Here is an 11,021-nt window from a genome sequence, read left to right on the forward strand (position 1 = left end):
TCAAACACACCAATCAACTGCTGAAACTTCAAGACAATGAAGATGAAGAAGACAGACAAGCATTTGAACAAACCAGTCAATTACGACGACTCCCATATGACACATTGCTTCAAGAAGAACATTTTTTAGATGCAGACACTACATATTCAGACGCCCCTGCAGAACACCAAAAACCACGCGCATTCTACCAAGACGACCCGTTCTACCAAGATGACCCGTGCTATTAAAATAGCACAGGTCTGCTGGCGGAGACTTGTGCTCCGAGGAGCACATTTTCTAGTTATTAATAATTACAGCTTGTAGATTGTCTATTTTCACGATTTTTAATTGTTTTTAAATAATAATAAAGAAGGAACTTACAAGATTTCCACCTGACAGCGATAATATATAGCCAATATATGGTTCTGTATCAGTATATGAGTCAGTTGTTGTAGATTTCATTCTAATTGGCTACTATGCCTGCATATGAATTTCATGGGCCTGGGTAGGTCACCCTGGCTTGGCGGAGATATGCCCTGTTGCGCACACTCCGCACAGCAGTACAACAGCAGGTGAAAGCAATTCACTTAAACGAGGGCTGTGTTGCGCACCAAAAAACTGACTAAAACTGTCACATTCTAGCTGCTGAAATAAACTTCCCATTTAGATCATTGTTGACAAACGAACAGAACATGGATGTGGTTTGCAAAAGGATTATTTATTTCTTGTCCATCAGAGCGGTGAGGTCACTCTTTTGTATGATATTGATAGCCTAAACTTTTAATTTGTTTGCAGTTATTCTGTTGCTTGCTTTATATTAAGACTCATAATTTGGGGATTTCGCTGTATTTTATCAGATGTATTCATCTATATTTTGCTGTTGAAAAAAACATCGGGGCACATCGGTCTGTAGGACTACGGAATCCTCTCTCTCTACGGAATCCTCTCTCTCTCTCAGGCTAGAAATCAAACCTACCATTGATTAGTTCAACAGGCTGCGTTGGATTTATCTCCTGTTTGGCCCGGTAATGCTTTTGTGCAAACTGTGTTGCGGGATTCCGACAGTTCATAGGAGGCTCAAAATCAAACCTACCTACCACTGTGCATGTTGTAGCTGCGCAGCTCAACCAAAGGGACTGGTGTCTAAAAAAAAATAAGTATTGCCAGGAAAATCGCGCAGAGGAAAAACTGTGAAATCAGTTGCTGGGCGCAGCTGGGGCACCACGGCCACTGTGGCCGTGAAGGCATGTCATTATTCAAAGGGCACACGGCCAATGAGAGGGGCAACGACGGCCATGGCCGTCGTGGCCGCCGTGAAATTCCTGCCCTGCTCTGACATAAAACAGAGTATATCAACACCAGCAGACTTTTCCACGATATTCAGATTTTCTTTAAAGATGGGTCTGTATATTCAAATTCAACTACCAGACGTCTGAGCCAGGGATTTGCTTACATTTAAATATTTAATTGTCTGCATCTGGTCATCATTTACCAGCACCAGAACTTGGGCCATATGAGACACAGTTTAACCACTAACTGAGCATCAACCTAAGTTACTGTTGTTACTTATACGCTAAGTAACAATATAAGCCAACCATCACTTGACATTGGTGAATATTTCTACAGAAAATAAAATAATAATTTGGGTAGGTACGTATGTTTATTTGTACAGTATATTTTAACAAGGTAATAAAAAAAACATGAAGAGCATTAAGAGTTGAGAACAGAAAATAGAATTATAATAAAGTAAAATACAAACAAGAGATAAAATGAATCAACAACTTCAGTAAAAGGCAGCAGGAAACAGAAAGACCTCAGCTTTGATTTCAAAGAACGTGATACAGATGAGCAAGGAGGAGTTAGGGTTAGGTACAGTTACAGCCAGACCTTTGAACACTCAAAAGTCATTTTAATGTTATCTCACTTCATGGTTTTTACACTAGCATTCTTGTGAGATATTTCATTCTTGTGAGCATCATTTGAGACATAGACTGTGTGTCCCTAGAGATGTGACACCACAAGTCATGTTAATGACAATACATCAGGTTCTGGACAAGGTCTAATATTTGTAGACAAAGTCTACTGCTAAAGTATGCATTTCATTTTTCTTCTTCAGAATACACAGTGGCTACCAATCATTTTGATGTATAACACATCAAAAAATGCATCCTCATGTGATTTTTCAGAGTTGGATTTCGTTTAAAGCTTTTGTTACAAACTGTACAAGCAAAGGGCTTTTCGCCTGAATGAATCCTCATGTGATTATTCAGAGTTTGATTTCGTTTAAAGCTTGTGTTACAAACTGTACAAGCAAAGGGCTTTTCGCCTGTGTGAATCCTCATGTGTTCTTTCATATGCTGATTTCTGTTAAAGCTTTTGTTACAAACTGTACAAGCAAAGGGCTTTTCGCCTGTATGAATCCTCATGTGATTATTCAGAGTTTCATTTCGTGTAAAGATTTTGTTACAAACTGTACAAGCAAAGGGCTTTTTGCCTGTATGAATCCTCATATGATTATTCAGACATTGATTTAGTTTAAAGCTTGTGTTACAAACTGTACAAGCAAAGGGCTTTTCGCCTGTATGAATCCTCATGTGTTCTTTCAGAACACTCTCAAGACCACAGACTTTTCCACACTCTGTACAACTAAAGCTTTTCTTTCCGGTTTGACTCCTCATGTATGGCTTTAGTTTAAATGGTTTCAGGGTCTGTCCTTCCAAATGTTGTGTCTTATATGATTTCAGTGTGTTTAAAACGGACTCATCATCCCTGGTATCCCAGTCATCAGTATCAGATTCAGAACAGTGTGAAGACATGAGCTGCTCATCACTAGTTGGTTGTGATGTTCCACAGTCCTCTACATCAGCTTGTGTTTTCATGTGTTCAGTTGAGGTGCTGGCTAGAGGCTCTGTCTTTCTGTTGTCATCATACTCCTCTGGTCTTAGAAGTATTTCTGACTGTTCCTCCTTAATCTGTGGAGTTTCTATTTTCACCTGGACCAGACTGGAACTACTCTCCTCCTGTTCCTCTTTAATCTGTGGAGGTTCTAGTTTCAACTGGACCAGACTGGAACTACTCTCCTCCTGTTCCTCTTTAATCTGTGGCGGTTCTAGTTTCACCTGGACCAGACTGGAACTACTCTCCTCCTGTTCCTCTTTAATCTGTGGAGGTTCTAGTTTCACCTGGACCAGACTGGATCTACTCTCCTCCTGTTCCTCTTTAATCTGTGGAGGTTCTAGTTTCACCTGGACCAGACTGGAACTACTCTCCTCCTGTTCCTCTTTAATCTGTGGAGGTTCTAGTTTCACCTGGATCAGACTAGGGCTGCTCTCCTGGTGTTTAAGGGAAGACTCCTCTTTACACACATCAGGAAGGAATTGGAGATCTAGAACGAGGAGAGAGGAGCTAACGTCAGCAGAGAGCAACTCAATGGGCCTCATGCAAGGCACGGCCATTTTATTTGTAATGCACATTTCAACAACAAGGCAATTCAATGTGCTTTACACAAAACATCAAGCAAAGGAAACACATAAAATGACATTATGAAGAAGCAGGAAGCGATATAAGAACAGATTATATTTTTGTTTTAACCAGCATTTTTTGTTATTGTGTTCCTACCTGGGATCTGGGTTTCTTATTTTTCTTTTGAAATATATATTTTTTAAAAGAGTGGTCAAGAGCACCCTTACTGAGATAAGAGAAAACACAGCTAACACATTTTGTTTGTCCAAGGCTGGACAATTTGAGAAATATAGAAAACTTATAATTTAATAACAGGATTCAATTCATGGGTTTAAAAATGCTATTGGTCCATTGACAACAATTATAACTGTACATTTCAGTTAGGGTATGTGCCCTCTGTGGGCACGTTTCACTCTTTTAACCCAGCAACCCTATGTAAATTATAAGGGTGTCACGATACTTGATACGTATCGAAATCAAACCGAAAATGACGTTCGATACAGTTTATCGAAATCAAAAGCCGTATCGCGATTCAAGGGTTAATAAAAAAAAATACTCCCACGCATGCGCACATCCGATTGCACGTCCGGGTGAAGCCATGCTCAAGCCGCTGTTGTGTTTTTCCGTGCATCGCGCATGCGTGCTTACGACGGGGGAGAAAAAAAAGATGACAGGACAAACCTACACACACCAGAGGAGTTTGGAGGAGACAGAGAGAGAGACCGCTGTAGCGTTGCGTCTGTAATACTACTTTACATTTCACCATGGCCACTGCTGAAGCCAGCGATGGTAATGATGATACACAAACGGAAGAATTGAAAAACCCTCCCGCTTCCTTTAAGTCAAAAGTCTGGCAATATTTTGGCTTCCCAATGAATTATGAGGGCACCCGACGCGTTGTTGACAAAACGGCTACCGTTTGTCGATTATGCCCCACATTGATAGTTTCTCCGTCTTCTCTTTTTCCCCTCTAGTCTACACCTATACCTCTCGGCCAAAAATAGCCGATCTACAAGCTCACAACGCCTCGCAGCGCGAGGCGTTGTGAGCTTGATCTGCTATAGATCTGCTATGTTTGGCTAAAGTTCACCTTAGAAAGGGGATGGGGTGAAGGTAAAAATAAAAAAAAAACCTTGTTGAAGACCCCTGGCTTAGCTTATTATTCACATTTCTTGTTTGTTAAAGCTCTTACCTGTTCAAACAATGTGAACATACTTTAAGATGTTTAAGAACATGTAGCCAAATAACAGTTGTCTTTGGATCCTTTTTTCTTACATTCAACTTTGTATTTAGATTTTATTTAGTTATAGAGCTTCACAAGAACGTTGTTGTTAACTCATCTTAAAGAAGAATCTGAAAATGACAGTTGTTGTAAGGGCATAAAACCCTTTTTGTTATTCTTATTCTCATTTGATATTCAAATAAAGGGGACTTATTGAGAAACATGTGTTTTTCTTTACAAATCAAGACAAAAGCCTAAATTAATAATCATATAGCCCTCAAAGCTGAAAAAAAAATCGTTTAAAAATATATATATCGTATCGAAAATCGAATCGTGACCTTAAAATCGAAAGTCGAATCGAATCGTGGATTAGGCGTATCGTGACACCCCTAGTAAATTATGGCACTGCTGTAAAGCAACCCAGCCCAAACATTAACGTAATTGGAACGCGCCACCCGGAAATGACCGTAATAAATAAAGACTGTGTGTGTGTGTGTGTGTGTGTGTGTGTGTGTGTGTGTGTGTGAGTGGCGTGCTTCCGAATCACACCGCACTCGCTCAGGAGGCCACTCCCCTTGAACCCAAACACGCCCCCACGGCCGTCTTGAGTGACACTGTTTACTGTAACTGTACATATTTTTAATTTTCAATTTCTACTGGTTTATCTGCATAGTGTTTTATCCCAATGGAAACAAGCCATAGTGCTTTCTTGAGTTTTAAATCCTCTTAGCAGACCTTGTATTAAACTGTACTTTTCTGTGCTTGATTTTGATATCAATATTCAATCATTAAATTGTAAGATAATAATAAGTAGGTCTATATGCCACCCAACTTGAACTTAATAATATAATGTAGTATGGAGTAGCCTATATTTCATTATATCTAATAAAATACAATAGCTGCAATAAAAAGATGATTAATGGAACGGAAATAACTGTTAAAAGCAGCAGCAAACATAATTGTGTTTTAAAAGGTGATCTAAAAGAACTAACTAATATTATGACAAATAATAATTGCGTCATATAGCCTGCAGCAAACAGAATGGTGTTTTAAAAGGGGATCTGAAAGAACTACCTAATATTAGTAAATATAATAATTGCATCGCGCGATCGCTATAGATAGATATATAGCCTGCTCTCATAGCAACAGAACAGTGTGGGGCGTGTTTGTGTGGACTCGCTGCCACTCAGGACGGCCGTGGGGGCGTGTTTGCGTTAAAGGGGCGCGGCCTCCCTCCCGAGTGCGGTGTGATTCGGAAGCTCGCCCGTGTGTGTGAGAGAGAGAGAGAGACTCACTGCCTGTATCAGTGTGGTTGTTGTACTCACAGGTGAAGGTGGGAGGAGCCATTGGATGGTCTGGACTCAGGGCTGCTGAGTCGTAGGAAGACATTTGGTGCTGAGGCAACATGCTGTGACTGGATAGATGGTCATCACCTGTAGACATCTGCTTTAAGAAGTATGTACACACACACACACACACACACACACACACACACACACACACAGCTATATTATAATTTAAATAAAATAAACAGTCAAACAGTGAAGATGAAAACGTTAAAAAAAAAACTTCCAGATTACACAAACTTGAGAATGTGTTGAAAATAGCAGATCTACAACCTAAGTGTATGTAGGTGGGCTATGTTCATTCACAGCTGTTAGTGGAATAGTAACTGTTGTATGTTGTATTGATCAGTGGTGGAAGAAGTACTCACATGTCTAACTTAAGAAAAGTATCAATTCCACTATATACAAAATATAAATTCTCTGTTACAAGTAAAAGTCCTGTGTTCAAAATTTTACTTGAGATTATGCAGAAAGTCATTTTGCTTCAAAATGTATGAAACATCTTATAAAATAAAAGTTTTCATATCATTTTGGTGGTGTAAATGTACAATATTTGCCTCTGAGGGGCTCAGAGTGTTCCCACTTAGTAGAGTAGGCTTTCAACCCCATAAAACAGTCTTTTTGATGAGTAGCGAAAGAGTATTTTTTATTTTATTTTACTGCAGACGAGAGGCTATGCAGCCTGTGATGCGAGCATAAAGAATCGAAAGTCCCATAGCCTTAAGGAGAACTTCTTCAAGGCTATGAATCAGAGCTACGGGTGCCCCAAATGTTAACTAGCGGTCCGGCATGTTTGTGCAATGAATTAGTCCATATTTTTCAATAAAGAAATGTTTTAATCTCATCGTTGACCGAACGCCCCTCGTTTACTTCTGGTTTACATTGAGTGTAATTCCGGCTTTCACCAGATGCGCCCCGCCACTACCGCCCATTGAGAACTTCCAACAGAATCGGCCACAGACGGGATTAAAACACTTCTTTATTGAAAAATACGGACTAATACATTGCACACAAACACTCCGGACCGCTAGTTAACATTTGGTGCAAACGGGTAAGCACCTTATATATTGTGTTTGTAAATGTACGGAGAAGTACGGGTTTTACTGGTGAAAGTCCAGGGCACTCTGGGGGGGAGGTCACTAAGACTCTCGTCGTAGATATAAACGTCGATCAAATACATCTACGATAGTGTTGATCTAAGGCTAGTGTTGTACCTTAATGTTCCCGGATCCTCCCAACAGTCACAGAGCAGGTATTGTAGCAGGTTAACAAGGTATCTCAGTCCACTCACTGTCTTTTCATCCCACTAGGCCAGAAGAACTAACTATCTGGATTGTCCTCTTTGTGTCTTCAGGTGTAAAACAGCAGAGCATCCCTCAAAACGTCCAACTGGGGAAGTTCAACTTGTTCAACGTTCTGCTCACGTGTAATGTACTGACTCTAGACTGGAAGCTAGCTTAGCATTAGCGTTAGAGACAACACAACAGTCTCTGAACGAACCCCGTGTAGAAATGTGCAGATTGACTCTCTTTACACAGACTGTCGTGAAGACAATGTTAAGACACAGGTTACACACAGCAGAGTTGTGCACTGCAGTGCAAACTTATAATATAATGTTATAATAACACAATCAAGATGCTTTGTTGTTCTGTCCGCTCGTCTCTCTCGCGATACGGGCTGAAAGGCTGAACACGACGCTACTAGTGTTGCCAGATTGTGGGAGAGAAACAAGCAACCAGGTCTATAAAAACGAGGGCAAAAGAAGCAACTTGGGTACATGACCGCTTTAATTATGCATCAGCTATTTAAAAATAGCCGATCCACAAGCTCACAACGCGTCGCGGTGTGAGCTTGTAGATCTGCTATTTATTTAATATTATTTATAACTAATCTTGAAAAAATGTGGAATGCTTTTTAAACAATTTAAAAACACACTGTATATGGCGGTCGCTGTCACAAACTATTTTCAGATGGGGGTCCGCGGAAAAATACATTATATTTTGGGGGTCCTTGACATGAAATTGCTGAGAACCACTGGTTTAAACAACATTAGGAAACAATTAAGCCCAAATAAGCAACTACACTACTCGCTTATAATAACCAGACATGGCAACACTCACTGCTACTGTGCGTGCCCACAGAATGTTAACCCCATAAATGCTGGTTTAGATATTAACAGGGTTCTTGCAATAATACAAAATTAAATAGAAAAGATTTGTGTTCTTGTTTGAAATGATAAAACCTGCTCACTGGTATGCAGGTTTCTGAACTGTCCACACCACACCAAAACACAGGAGTAATTTGACAAAAATGTATCTTATGATGAGCATTAGTGAGGACCAACTATATTAAGATAGGTTGAAAATGGGCGTGAAAAAGTGGTCCTTTAATTCTACAAAAAAAATTACCAGTGGTTATACATGTAAAAGGCCATATATACAGTATGTCATAAAAAGCTGTTTTGCTCCTGCCAGAAAGAGATTGCAGCTCCTAAACTGAAAGCTTGGTTCTGCCTCAAAATGACTTGACTTCAGTGTTGAGGGGTATATTTCAAACAGTATAGCCCATTCAGACCAATTTACCAGTGGTTATACAGCATCAAAGAATTAATACAAAGCATAAGCAAAAAGTATAATATTTCCCATGGTCAAATAACACAATCTTACTTATAATTTGGGTGGAGACCGCGGGGAGTAAAGCTGGTGTGTATGATATGTGATAATCATAATGTTAAAACATATTATAACATTACAACCAGGGATGTCCAACCTTTTTTCAAATGGACCATATTTGAAAATATGAAATTACCGTAGGGCTGACTGCATCTCCTGTCATACTGTACCTTTGGACTACAACAAAGTCACATAAAGTACAAATGCATAATATTACAACATGTTTATTTAACTACAGAGCAATATCAATAGTCTTTTGGCAGTAGCCAATCTGTGCTTAGAAAACAAAAACAATCCAGCCCTTTCATAGCCTTTTCCCACATGTATGCACTGGAGGCCTGGTTCTGCCAGACCCCTAGTGGTTGAAATCTAAATGGCTTGGTAGGAAAAGAGGGACAGACTGACCGACAAAGCCTCCTGTAGGCCGACCCCCTGGGGTCTGGCAAAAAAATCGGCACACCCCTAATTCCACCTATTAGTTAGTTATTCACTCACACTCAGCCACCAGTCACAGTCAGTCACCATTCACACCATCTGGTAGTCAATTAGTCACTCCTCACCACTCATTCACAAACACACTAATGAGGGGGAAAACATACACAGGACAACACTACACAGGAACATACATATATGACCCCATAGCCATAGGGTACCTCTGTACGCTGCCAGTGGATTCAAGATACATTCTAAAGGAGTTATGTTGCCCCCTGGTGGTGTTTTCTGTTTAATGCGCCAGTGAGAAAATGCAGTTGAACTCTATTGTTGTTGTTTTGTTTTTCTGCTAATCTTTCAAGTCAGAGTGTGAAGAATGGGATCCCAGATAGTTTTGCTGCCTGATACTAGTTGTATCAGGCAGCATCACTTTAGAAACTTTTTGATGTTGGAGAGAGAGAGAGAGAGAGAGAGAGAGAGAGAGAGAGAGAGAGAGAGAGAGAGAGAGAGAGAGAGAGAGAGAGAGAGAGAGAGAGAGATCTTATTTAACTGAATGATGAAAAAAGCGTCTCTCTACAGTAACCTATATCAGGGGTCTTCGAGAGATGAAGCAGGGACCCCTTAGCTGAGAGAGATGAAGCAGGGACCCCTTAGCTGAGAGAGATGAAGCAGGGACCCCTTAGCTGAGAGAGAGATGAAGCAGGGACCCCTTAGCTGAGAGAGAGATGAAGCAGGGACCCCCTAGCTGAGAGAGATGAAGCAGGGACCCCTTAGCTGAGAGAGAGAGAGAGAGAGATGAAGCAGGGACCCCTTAGCAGAGAGAGAGATGAAGCAGGGACCCCTTAGCTGACAGATAGAGGAAGCAGGGACCCCTTAGCTGATAGATAGATGAAGCAGGGACCCCTTAGCTGAGAGAGATGAAGCAGGGACCCCTTAGCTGAGAGATAGAGGAAGCAGGGACCCCTTAGCTGATAGATAGATGAAGCAGGGACCCCTTAGCTGAGAGAGAGATGAAGCAGGGACCCCTTAGCTGAGAGATAGAGGAAGCAGGGACCCCTTAGCTGATAGATAGATGAAGCAGGGACCCCTTAGCTGAGAGAGAGATGAAGCAGGGACACTTTAGCTGAGAGAGATGAAGCAGGGACCCCCTTATCTGAGAGAGAGATGAAGCAGGGACCCCTTAGCTGAGAGAAAGATGAAGCAGGGACCCCTTAGCTGAGAGAGATGAAGCAGGGACCCCTTAGCTGAGAGAGAGATGAAGCAGGGACCCCTTAGCTGAGAGATAGATGATGCAGGGACCCCTTAGCTGATAGATAGATGAAGCAGGGACCCCTTAGCTGAGAGAGATGAAGCAGGGACCCCTTAGCTGAGAGAGAGATGAAGCAGGGACCCCTTAGCTGAGAGATAGATGATGCAGGGACCCTTTAGCTGAGAGATAGATGAAGCAGGGACCCCTTAGCTGAGAGAGAGATGAAGCAGGGACCCCTTAGCTGAGAGAGAGATGAAGCAGGGACCCCTTAGCTGAGAGAGAGAGAGAGATGAAGCAGGGACCCTTTAGCTGAGAGAGATGAAGCAGGGACCCCTTAGCTGAGAGAGATGAAGCAGGGACCCCTTAGCTGAGAGAGATGAAGCAGGGACCCTCTTAGCCGAGAGAGATGAAGCAGGGACCCCTTAGCTGAGAGAGAGATGAAGCAGAGACCCCCTTAGCTGAGAGAGATGAAGCAGGGACCCCTTAGCTGAGAGAGAGATGAAGCAGGGACCCCTTAGCTGAGAGAGAGAGATGAAGCAGGGACCCCTTGCTGAGAGAGAGATGAAGCAGGGACCCCCTAGCTGAGAGAGATGAAGCAGGGACCCCCTTAGCAAAGAGAGGAAGCAGGGACCCCTTAGCTGAGAGAGAGATGAAGCAGG

Source organism: Gymnoscopelus braueri, assembly GCF_963280865.1.
Source record: "Gymnoscopelus braueri genome assembly, chromosome: 13".
Taxonomy (NCBI): domain Eukaryota; kingdom Metazoa; phylum Chordata; class Actinopteri; order Myctophiformes; family Myctophidae; genus Gymnoscopelus; species Gymnoscopelus braueri.